Source organism: Vicugna pacos, chromosome 4 (genome assembly GCF_048564905.1).
Source record: "Vicugna pacos chromosome 4, VicPac4, whole genome shotgun sequence".
In the NCBI taxonomy this organism is placed as follows: domain Eukaryota; kingdom Metazoa; phylum Chordata; class Mammalia; order Artiodactyla; family Camelidae; genus Vicugna; species Vicugna pacos.
Genome location: NC_132990.1, coordinates 63,275,963 through 63,288,821, shown reverse-complemented (window position 1 = coordinate 63,288,821; position 12,859 = coordinate 63,275,963). Strand labels below are relative to the sequence as shown.

At 40.1% G+C, this 12,859-nt stretch overlaps 1 long non-coding RNA gene across 13 annotated transcripts in view; it reads left to right on the top strand.

Moving 5' to 3' along the window:
- The window catches only part of LOC140696136 (uncharacterized), a 330,303-nt gene that overhangs the window by 40,791 nt on the left and 276,653 nt on the right, over nucleotides 1-12,859 (top strand). The window lies entirely within an intron of this gene.

Here is a 12,859-nt window from a genome sequence, read left to right as displayed (position 1 = left end):
AATTCATTCCACTTGTCTGAGTTCTTAAGTTTCATATATATGTATAAGAAAGTTAAATATATTTTCTTGAATGTGATTTATGAGGACTTTCTGACAAGGTTCAAGAGGATCACTCGTAACATACCCCAAGACTGCGTGCTATAATCTAAACTCTGGAAGGAAAGTTTAGGAAAGTAGTTCCCCAAACAGTCTCACCATCAGTGAAATCACAGTATCTTGTACTTGAAGCACTGGCCTCAGTGTTTCAACTTGCCTGTGAATTGAAATTGTCTAAAGTTATTGTAAGTTTGTGGCTTATCTGGTTTACATTAAATACCCAAAGAGAAATGAATGCATCTGTGGCGTCAGTGGAAGAGAGAAAAATGGTGTCAGGCTCCAAGCCCAGGGGAGGTGGCTCTTCTCAGGGAAAGACTAAAGTGGAATTACTTCCTTTCCTCTTCTGGGAGACAGAGACAGAAGTCAAATGACTATGCAGGGGATGAGAGAGAAATAAGACTAATCTCAGCTTAAAACACTGGCTGAGTTTCATAGCCTCTGTTTCAGACTACCTTGATTTAATGGTGTTTTTTGCACTGTCCCATATTATGGGGGGTTGCCTTCCAGGTTATGGCACTCTTGGGGCTACAAATATCAGTAGATCCTTATTGCCAATCACAACCTGCATGTACCTTCCAAGGATTCTGTATCAAGATGCTTCAAGTGGTTTAAACTCAAGTCAAACTGGTTTAAAACATAAAGGGAATTTATTGGCTCACATAACACGAAAGTCCAGAAATAGCACTGCTCTCATGTGAAGCTTAATCCATTGGCTCAAAAGAAAAAATGTTAGGACACAGTTTTTCTCTCTCTTCATTTTTCAACCTTGTTTTCTCAGGGCCAGCTTTATTTTTAATTTTTTAGAAATTTTCTTCTGGTCCCAAGATGACTGTCAGAAGTTCTCAGAGCTTCAGGTTTCCTTGTTCACATCCAGTCGGAAAAAGAGAGCATTAACCCTTGGTACACATGGAAGATAAAGAGGTTTTCTTACATAAAGGCAATAGAGGAGTATCTTTTTTTTTTTCTTTTTACTCCCACCATCTAACATCCCTGAACCAATCATTTTGAACAAGGGAATAGGACACACTCACAGGTTTAACCTAATGGGAACCTACCCCCATCAACTGGGAGTGGAGCTAATCCCATCAAATTTTCAAGACTTAGAAATCTGGAGGTTAGTGAATTGGATACTTGTTTCTTCAACTTCTGGACTCAACCTATTATTCCATCCTTACCTCCCACTTTGGATTTTACTTCCCATGCATTCTGAACTACTTCTAGTTTGACAAACATACCTTGGTCTTCTAGCCTCTGCTCCATTCTGTTTTCCTCCTAAAATGCCGCTCTCTTGCCATGTTTTCAAAATCATATCCATCCTTTGATGTCCTGTTCAAACAGCCCTTCCTCCATGAAGCTCTTCCATATTCTTCTCAGCTGGAGTTTCTCTCTCCATCATTTTTCTTCCAACAGTAACGTATTTGTCCTGGCCTTCTGAGTCTGATAGCTTCCAACCTTGTATTCTACTGTGCTGCATATATGTCTCTTCCAGATGCTTCAAGTTCTCTGAGAAAGAAGATTGTGTCTCCCATGTCATTGGTTTCTCTTACAGCACCAAGTACCTGCCCTGAATATTGTAGGGAAATCAGCCAGTGGGTTTTGGAGGTCATTTTTCTGGTGACACACCTTATTTATTTTTTTTGTATTTATATTACTATCAATAACCCCACTCCTGTTTCTTTGAGAAGGTCTAAAGATTTAGCATTCTGGTGATTTGCTTATCTGGTAGCCAGTTCTTCACATTTGGCAGTGAGTTTGTCAGCTGATGGCAGAAAAGTAAGAGCCAGGGGCTTAGAAAGTATTTATTTTTTACTTTCAAACTCATCCCTAATACAACAGCCTTGGGCCATAGCTCATGATTCATGGATCAGAACAAAGCAACATTTCCTTTCTTTTTCATTCTCTTCTTTTTCACAATATCACTCTACTTAGAGGACATGTACCTGAGAGGGGGCGAAAAAAGGATTGCATGTTTTCAGGAATGAATGCCAGGCTAAGAATCAAGATCCTTGTGTAAGAGATAAAATGGGGGTCATAGACGGGCTTAAGCTAACAAGTGCCCTGATCGTGCTTTTGTTTACCTTGTTGAGAGGAATCCTACCAGTTTTCTTACCACAGGGAAAAGGGTTCCTTTTCACTCTAATTGCACTAATCTTATCTTTGACTGTATCATGTACAGGTATCTCAAACATAGCACATTTAAAACTGGATTTTCCTCCAGAAAAGTGGTTCTCCCTCATGTCTTCTTTATCTCAGAAAATGGCTCCACCTTTCACCTTGTTTCTCAACAAAAATCTTGGGGAGACATCTCTGATTCTGCCCTGTCTTTGGCTCTACCTGCAGATCCATATGTGAGTGCTGTGAATTCTGTCTCCACCCATAAGACTGAATCCATTCATCTCTTTCTCTGACAGCCAATGTCTTAGTCCAGAAGCCCAGATGGCCATGATCATCATCCCATGATGATTTCCAGGCCCGTTATTGTCCACTTTTAATCCACAGTTCACACAAGGCAATAACCTGGCCCCTGACTCCTCCCACTTCAGTCTTCCCTGCTCTCCTTCTCATCAGCCAACTCCTTCCTGCAAAAGGTTTGTCCAGCTTTTCCCTCCCTCAGAGCCTTTGCATATGCCATTCTCTTTACTTGAAATGTTCTCCCTTCCACCTTTTCATAAGACTGCGCTTTCTCTAATTAAATTCCTTGTTCACAGTGCTTATCATATATTTGATATGTGTGCTTGCTTATTGCCTTTACATTTTGGGTTTTTGTGTGCTCTCCCATCAGAATGTGAATTCACAAGGTGAGGATGGTGTCACCCTAGTTCCCCATTTTATCTCAGCCCCTAACACTGTTGTATGGCTGGGGCTGGACTGGGTACCTACTGAGTGGAAGAGATTTTGATTAAATTCTGCCCATCTATTATATTTCATAGGACGCCTATTGAGTCTAAGCTCCCCCTGAATATGAAAACAGTTGGTAGTTTAAACTCATTTACCATCTAAATGACCAAAGTCTTTTTGAAAAAGGATTCTTAAGAACTTTGTGAGGTTTATGGTTCCCTCACCACCAGGAAACATCCTTGATGAAATTAATGAATGCACTTGAGGCATATCTTGAGAAACAGAAGGTTGGATACTGTGAAAAATGACCATTTTTACCCTAATATGGCAAACTAGACTTTGCCAAACAAAGGTTCTCAAATCTACGGAGGCCTTGTGGTCTGAGATGTGCCTCCATGATTCTCTCAGTGACACTGGACAGTGTTTCCCAGGGAATGAAAGCATAAGCAGCCACCTGCTTTTCTTGGTCTCTCCCACCTAATTCTTTTCCCTAACAAGGGTTTGCCAAAGTCTACGCCTACTTCTATTGTAATTCTGTGCTCTGTTTCCATGAGAGAATCTACCCTCTTCTCATGCTCCCAATTACTAACTTTCTACTGGCAAATCTTAAACATAAATTTCTAATCTCTATCATATCTTCTAATCAGGTCTGTTTTTCCATCAGCCTGCATCATGGATTGCGCATGTTGCTCTGCAGACTGGATTCACATCTAAGTCTGACAAATATAAATCTATCATACCTCGCTCTAAGCCTCAGCTATACAATGTGTTGCTTTCTCTCATCAGTGTCTTCTTTGCACATGGCCTTGTGTTTTCACCTTATTAATTTCTGCCATTACTGTATAAACACGTGGAAGTGGGGAGTGCTTCTCAATCTCATTTTACACAATTGTGAAGACTGTGCCCTGCACAACTGTAGAGGGTAGCACTTACACTGCAGTCTTTGTGAATGGTGCTCTCTGGAGTTGTGTCTGGATGTATTTCTGACTCTTCCACATTTTCCACCTTCTGTGCCAAACACAAGCCTTCCTATCCTGTGGCCACCAAGCATTTGGCCAATGATGAGGAGCTAGAAGTGTCAGAGAATGTCAGGTCCACACCCTAAATCTTCTTTACTGGATTTTGCGAGATGTTTGCCATATCTCTCTCCTCACGCTGGTTGCTCCATTCTGAAAAGAAGATGTTTATGTTAAGTGTTGTCAGTTTATCTCTTACTTCCTCCTATAATCCTCCTATTGTGAGGGCATCAAGCTCAACAAAGCAATGTGAAGCTAAATCCGTTATTTCCTGATGGCTCTGCACAGAGATTGGTCACGGTGTTTACTCAATCAGAAAATGGGAACATGGTTCTTTATGCTGAGCACTTAGATAATATATTTAGTGATGGACAGAGGGGGCTTTCTCCCAGGATCACCCAAGAAGGAAACTCAAAAACAATCTCGTTGTCCTGTTGCCTCACCTAGGACCTGGCATTGGTAGGGACCCACCAAACCTATGCTGAATGAATGAGCTGGAGTTACCCTTGCAAGGGTGGGAATGTCCTTGGGTAATTATCCTAAATCCAGTGTAATTCAACAGAAGAAATCTAGCTGGGAGACTAACTAGGTACATGATAATGGACAACTCTTAGAATTTTTAAGGGTTTCAGGACTCTTTCATTATAATGTATACCCACTTAGACTTTAAACACTTAAATGTGTACCTTTGCAGGCCTGGGGCTTTATGAATCTATATTTACCACAAGACTTAAGGGTGTCTGTGTTTAAAAAATAATAGATCTGTTTGAGTATTCATATCAAAACCAGCTTTTGAAATAGTTTGCATATGGACATAATTTATGATCGATATTCATACATATTAAACAAGTTATTAAAAGAATGAATGCAGAAAATCTTTTGAAAGTTATTTATTTACTTATTTATTTTTACATTTTTATCTTCCTTAGTGCTCCTAGTAAAGGTTCTGGCACGTGATAGAGTCAGTAACTTCATGGGTTAATGAGTGAATTGATGAGTAAAAATTGCATGTCCCATTACTGATCAGAGCTCCTCGAGGTATTTCATACAGCCCCCAAGAGCTGAGGATACTCTTTGAGCCATTGTAGCTGGTCTGGTTGCACTGACAAAAAGGGGAGATATGGGTATAACTGGAACCTGATAGGTAACAGTTACTGCCATTGTGCACTAAATTAAGCTCTGAACTTCTTAAAGGTCAAAGCATAAAGGGTTGCACAGTGGATTAAGTGGATCTCATTGTCTGCTTAAAAAAAGAACAACATAAAAAAGTGAGTGTGCGAGGTCATATGGAAAGCTCAAGGAAAGAAGTTCATACTGGGACATCTCCAAGATCTCTTCCAGCAGGGGTTTCTAGACTACATGACTTTATGGTTTAGAATGTGTCTGTATCTATAATGAGACCAGCTTGAAGCAACTCTGTGATTCAGGATATTTCATTTTAGCCGCTACCCTCAGTTTTCCCAGACAGAATCACCCCAGTTCCCTTAGAAACTCTCAGAATTTCTTGGTTGGTCAACCACCACCTGCATTCTAATTATGCTTCCAGACTGGTCTCTTTCCATCCTATTTTCTCCCCACCCCAAATCTTCTCCTTCTTGGGTCCCTTGATTTCTGTCTCCCTCTCCAAGCTTTTCACCACCAAGGTTGAACATTAGCTATGCATTGGTTCCACATCAGGCAACATGTCAGGCATGGAAAAGTCAGCAAGACATTCCTCTTCCTCCAACGTGGGCCCCAGCCTTTCACATTTGCTGCTAAAATGTTCACACGTGTGGGCTACACCTCCCAGGTGTGAGCGGCATGAGAGTAGGACAGTGGCTACGTGTTAACAACTACATCTTCATTTCTTAGCACAAATGCCTGACACATCAAAAGCACTCAATTCCTGTTTCTTGAACAAATAAATCTAAGCTAATGTCTTCATCCAGTGTTTCCCCAGTTATTCTACAGAACACTGGTCTGGGAATATGCTCTTCAAAAAAAAAAAAAAGAAATCCATTGGTCTAATGTCTTTGAGCTGTACAACATCCTCTGTCTCCTGCTTAGAGAGCCATGAATTTTTATGAACTTAGTAAAGGCTCTGAGAAGTCCCAGAAGAATGAAATATAAGTTTAGCCCAACTTATGCTAAGTTTATTTGACTACAGAAATCTATGTGTTTAACACAACATCACGTGGAACTTGTAATTGGTGGAAAATATCTTCAGAGTTCGTTCCTCTTCAGAAGAAGTGAAGCAAGCGATGGGAAATTGATGGTGGGTAGATTTGAGGACAGAGAGCTCTAAACCAGATCAAAGCCATTCCTGGAGCCTCACCTGACCTTTTCAAGCTCTTTACCCTTTGTTTCCTTTCCAACATACCATGTTCCAGCCCCTTCCGAAGGACCAGTGACACAATCCATGTTTATTCCTTTGCCTCTGCCCTTTCCTCCTCAAACAGCCACCTTCTCCCTCATCTTGCTCACAGCTTCCTTTTGCCACTTCCTTTCCAATGTCATCACAATAAAAAGTCCTGTCCCTGAGACCTGGGTCAGATCCCCCACCTTTTGAGTCATTTCATTTCACAAGCTATCCCATCCCACCCAGTGCCCACCCTCCCAAGAGTTTCCTCTTTTCTCATTTCACTCTAAGCGGGTGATTCAGCAGTTTTTAATCTGTATATACTTTTAATATTCCAATAGCATATTTCAGTTTAGCTCTTTGTCTAGTGACTTGCACACAGGATCTTGTCAATAAATGTGGATTCTGGATTGAAATCAGTATTTTATTTTTACTGGATCACAGCCGTCTTATATCCTCCACAATTGTTAGGACAATGACCTTCTTCAACTACTACTAAAAAATTGAGTGACTGTACCAAATTATGACCATAAACCAGTTTGGAAACTGACCTAAACCATGTCCCAGGTTATTTACAACATGTGTACGTTCAGTCAGTATGTATATATGGTGTGGCATTTTAAAATATACGTATTCTGCTCTTAATATTACTTTGCAAATAGTAGGTAAAGCATGCATCAACTATCTGCTTCATTTAGTACTGATGTGCTTCCAAAATAAAAGGGCATTTTCTCTTACTGATTTCTAAGTTTATGGCTTTACATTGCTATTTGAATACAAAATGTATAGGGAGAAGCTATCTGTGGAGAGTGTAAGATACATATATTTCAAGTTAAAAGTCCTCACAGATTAAAAATGTCTTTTGTAACTCGTAACTTCATATTATTTGTTTATTGTAATTGTTTTCCTGACTTTGGAAGGAAGAGTTTTTTTTTAAGTATTCAAAAGCTCGAATCTGTAAACTGATTCCAACAGAAGACATTTTGGAGAAAGTTCACTATAAAGTGAACTTTGAAAATGTCTTAGAAGAAAATTATGTCCCATAAATGGTATGAATAGTCTTTGGGTTTTTTAGCTCATGATCTCAGAAGGATTTTTGGAACAAGAGGGCACATTTTTTTTCCAGTTTTAGAGAAAAAAGCATATTAGTTCTACTAAGTCTTTATTTTCCATTAGTACTTTAAAGTTTACAAACTGTTCTCATTTGATCCTCCCAGGAGCCTGAGAGGTTGGCACAGAAGTAAAAATAACTACCATTTAGGAGAGGTGCTGTTGGCAGAGATCTACCTCATAGATGCTCAAGCAGTCCTTGGAGATGAATACCCTTACTACCATTTTGCAGATGGGGAGAGTGAGGTATGGGGAGGGGAAGCAACTTTCTTAAGGCCACACAGACACTGGCAGTCTGGCCCCCTAGGTTATGTTCTTAACCAGTGCACTAGACTGTCTCCTGAGACCACCGTGATTCTCATTCTTCACAACTTGCATAAAGAAAGGTCATATGTTGAAGCATTAACATGACAGAATGGCCGCTTGAAGGGCAAAGAGTTGTGTACAAGACAGGTCTCTAACAGCTCAGAGACCTTTGGGGCCCCTTAGCCTAGCTGAATTGGACCTCTGCTATGGGTATAGCTCACCAAATTATGGATCTTCTCAAGGAATCACTTTTTAAGTGCAGGTGTCCCTAGAGGTGCCTGATGGAGATAGAGATGTAATCTTCCAACATCCCCTAAACATTTCACCTACAACCTTTCTGAACTATACCTCTATACTCTTAAGAAGATTCTATACTAGAATACACATTCCCTACCTTCAAGAGGTTCGTAGTCAAGCGGAGGCAACTGCCTGCAAATATAATGTCAGGCAGGCTATTAAGAGAATAACTTAAAATTGGGGGAGGGTTTTAAGAAAGAGGTAGCACTTATATAGGCATGAGAGATGGAATTTCAGCAGGCTCAGATGAGGACAGAGAACATTCATTCTTGGTGGAGAGGCTCTGCAGACAAAGGCAGGACAATGAGAAATGTCAGACGTGTTCAGAGAATATGTATTTATCTAATGAAGAGATACTCAAGGTTGCTGTACTGTCCAGTGGAAAAGAAATCAGAAGCCAGACCTCAGAAGGCCTTGCATGATGAATTAAGAGACATGGGCCATTGTTCCAAGGCAGGAATTGAAGACAGAGATGTTTTGTGGAGCAGAGCACAGGAAAGTCAGAGCAGGAAAAGCTCTGTAGGAGGCAGTAATCCATCCAAACTTGGGCAGGGAGACCAGGTACAAAAGATTACATTCAAATAAGTGTGGGCAAGGTTCAAACAAAGGCAGTGGGCTTGGGAATGAGGGAAGAGGTAAATGGATCTGACTCAGGGCACTCTGAATGGATGAATAACAATCTCTCTTATCTGTGAGAAGGGGTCAATAAAGGGACTCCTCTGTGTGTGTGTGTGTGTTTGTGTGTGTGTGTCTGTGAGGGAAATGAGAGAGAGCTAGTTTGCAATTCATTTTGGCATAACAACCAGTTCATGGGAAAGATCTAGGTGCTTCAGAGCATCATCAGTTATTCACCTGGTTTCTGGCAACCTTTCAAAACATCGTTTAGGTTTGTATGTTATTTACTCCTTTGCCCTAATGCATTTCTCCTCCTCTGTTAACCCTACCTCAACCCTGAAATGAAACAAAACTGTAATTAATTTTATAGCATGTAGAAAAATAAAGTCCAGGGAAACGTTCCTCATTTCCTGGAGGGCAGTGACTCTCAACTGCCTGAAGAAATGGAAAATGATTTTTACCATCTCAGGGAGAAGAAAAACAGCAATTTCCAATTAGGCTGTTTGCTTTCTGTGTTCAGAGGGAGGGAAGGATTGGTTTGGACCTCTTTCTCTAACACAGAATTCAAATCATGGTACAAGGCAGAGGGCACGAAAAGGACATGATGCAAAACGATGAGTGATACAGGGGCGTCAATAAAGTGGCCAGCACAGGGCCTGGCACAGTGTGTGTCAGTGTTTTTCTGTTTTTATTACCCAAAGATTCTGAATATAAATTCTTTGGTCCTGGGACTCTGAGGAAGTCAGACAGATAATCCCATTGAATTATAGGGACAACGAAATACTCCCTCAGGATTCTGGCAACAGATCTCATGACCACTTTTTCCTATTTTCAGGGACCTAAATGCGTGAATGAAGTACGTATTATTTTTATTTGGAAAAAAAACTAGGCTTACAAAAAAGTTGAAAAACATAGTATAAAAATTCCCATATACCTTTCACAAGGCTTTTCCAGATGTTAACATCTTACATAGCTTTGGTACAATTATTGAAATTATGAAATTGTGGATGCAACTTTATAAACTACAGACCTTTCATGAAGCTTTTCACTTGTCCCATGGACGTCCTTTCTCAGGCCCCGGGGTTCAGTTGTGGATTATGCATTACCTTTAATTGTGTCTCCTGAGTCTCCCCTAATCTGGGGCAATTCCTCAGTCTTTCTTTCCTTCTTTCTTTTCTTTTTTTTTTTTTTTTAATGATTGTGACACTTTGGGATAATATGGGATACAGGTCAATGTTTTGGTAGAATGTCTATTAGCTGGAGTTCCCTCATAATTAAATTCAGAAAATGCATTCCTCTTCATCCTTAAGGCACTAATTTTAGTTTCTATTGATGAAACTTGCCTGCAACAAGTGTCGCCATGGTGCCTCATTAAATGATGATGTCCCATCTACACGTCTTCATTTATGAACTGGGGTTCTGCTAAGGAAAGAGCTTTCCTTCCTTCTCTTCCATTTAGCTGTTTGTTGAATTACTTATATGTGTCAGTGTAGATCAATGAATATTTCCTTTCTTTACAGATGACAGTCCATTAATATCATTGCTTATTTTGTTGCTTATTTTTTCATGAAACTGGCTGTTGGAATCTCCTTCAAGTTGGCTCCTGTGTCCTTTTAACAGGTCCCAATCATTTTTGGAGCATTCTCTCATTTTGTCCCAGGCTTATCTTATATTTCCCTGTGCTAATTCTGGAATCATCCATTTTCCTGAGGAGTCTGTGCTCATTTTATTGAAGAATGGCATTTAGAAGCCGTCTTTGGGCTCTAAGTGTGCTCAGTGCGACTTCAGTAATGCTGCTTCTAGGCCTTCTCGGCAGACAAAGATAGAAAATACAAGTAATCATACACACATGTATCCACTTCTGTATTTATTTATCTGATTACATACATTTTCCTGTATTTGTATGTGCAGACATGCTTATCTATGTGTGTGAGCTCGTTGTAAAATCTCAGATTCTAATCCAACTCTAAAGTTTCCTTTTCCCTTTAATTCTAACTCCTTTCTTCAGCAGTGATAAACTTGGCTCCCATTCATTATCCACAACCTATTTATTTTTTGTGTGTGCAATCCTAGAATGAATATAAAGTAATTTCAGAATTACTACCTCTATGGAAAACAACTTCGCTAGCTAGAGTATAGTATTGAGTATAGTTTTTTTTTAATTAGCTTTACAATTTAGAGTCAAAATACTGTTTTCCAATTAGTTAGGTTAGTTCTTATTTTCCTCACCGTCTTTGTACGGTGTTATTTATTTTTAATGCGTGTAGTTCATTTGTTACTGTTTGTATTCTACTTGAGATTCACCTTACTCCCAAATCCTGGTATTGGTGTACTTACTTGTCTGCTTGTTTGGTCTGTGATTGATACACTTCCATGGTTCTAAACGTCAGAACTTTACAGGGAGGTATAATCAAGGGACTGTCACTTGCCCTTCATTCTTTCAGCCCATTGCCACTGTCTCGTCCTTTCGCACACACCCGGTAGGCTACCAGTCCCATTAGTTTCTGGTTTACTTTCCTGGGTTTCTTTTTGAACAAATGTAAAGATATAGGAGTGTTAATTTATGCCACCTTCTTTGTTATATGAAGGATTGTATACCAGAGAGATTTCAGGAGAAGAAAAAGCACCTGTTTTTAATGTTTCCAGGTACTGAATAACCTGAAGATACAGAACTAAAAGCTGAGAGTAGACAGTTACTGAAGCCACAGAAACATAGGGTCGTAGAATGACAGGCAAAAGCTGAAAATAAAGTTAGGCAAATTTCAGTCTCAATCCCTTCTGACAGCATATACAGTAAGGTTTCTGTGTGTTCTCCAATGACTGAGAATTCAGAAAAGGTGGAATGCAGAACCAATCTTATACAAAATTATAGCCATTCATTTTCATGCAAATGATACTTTATAAGTTAAAAAGTGTTTTGACTTTACTAGGCACTCCGTTACCCTGTGAGGCAGCTGGGAGAGGCTTTCTCATCTCCATTTTACACAGAGACCCTCCTCTACGTACAAAGACTCAGTGACTTGCACATTTGGCTACCACCCCGACCAGAGATGATGAGGTTCTGGAAAGCAGTAGACTGTGTCTTATTTATTCACTCCGCCCCTCTGATGCCTAGCAGAGCTACCTGGTACATACAGAGTGAAAAGGAAATACTGACTGGACAAAGTTAAATGATAAATCCAAGGCAAACAGCCAGTCGGTGGGGAGGTCAGGAACCCTCGATACATTTAGTGATTCAATGAGCACTAAGCATTCAATAAGCATTGAACTTCTACTATGTGCTTGGTACTGGGAACACGAAGATAAATAAGGAAAGGGTAGTGTTCTCAAAGAATTCACTGTCAGTAAAGACAGACGGATAAACATGCACTTAGAATGTAAGGAGCATGCTGTGGCACAGATAATTGTTCTGGTATTCAGAATATACTTCAGAGTCAATAATGCTTTTGGAGAAACTGGAGTAACTAAGTGTGAAAGCTACATAATTCTGGTGTGGCACTCTTCTTGGGTCCTGGAATATTTCTTTCTGTCCCTCTACTTCCACTGTGTGTCTCCCACCCTCGCCTGTGTAACTCAGTCTTAAGGTGTCACTTTAGAGTTTGTTTCTTCCTTGAGGATGCTTCCCTGATTCTGTCTAGGTTTGAGGATCCTCGTGTGGTTTGCTATCATCCTACATTTCTACACCCAAGCATTTCTTACACTGTATGAACGTCAGAGGTATAAGGTTGCATTCTTCCCTGTCTTCTTGGAACACTGTCTGGTGGAGAAGACATGGGCCACGTTACTGAGCCTCAGTTTTCCTGCTAGGGCAGAATGGAGTCGTCATTAGGAGATCTAAGGTCAACTGACTTGTTTGGAACCTGTCTTCTGCTTCTCTCCAGCTGTGCAGTGTAGGACAACTTGTTTCAAACTCTCTAAAGTCACTTTTCTTTTCTGGAATTTAAGAATAAAAATGATATTCCAAGTTTTGTGGTTAGAATTAATCTGAATATAATAGTGAATGTCAAGTGCTTATAAATCTCTTGCATTTAGAACATGCCCGTTAGTTAAGAAAGCATCTATCGTTATTCTGTCCTTTAACTAACTGCTAGACCCTGTAAATCACTGTGATGTCTCCTCTATCCCAAACACTCCGCAGGATGTAAACCAGCAGGCAGGAAGAGCACACCAAAAACAGCCCCCCTTTGACCCATGAATCTTTTCACCTGCCTGCTCCCAATTTCACTTCTAGATTATGGCTCAG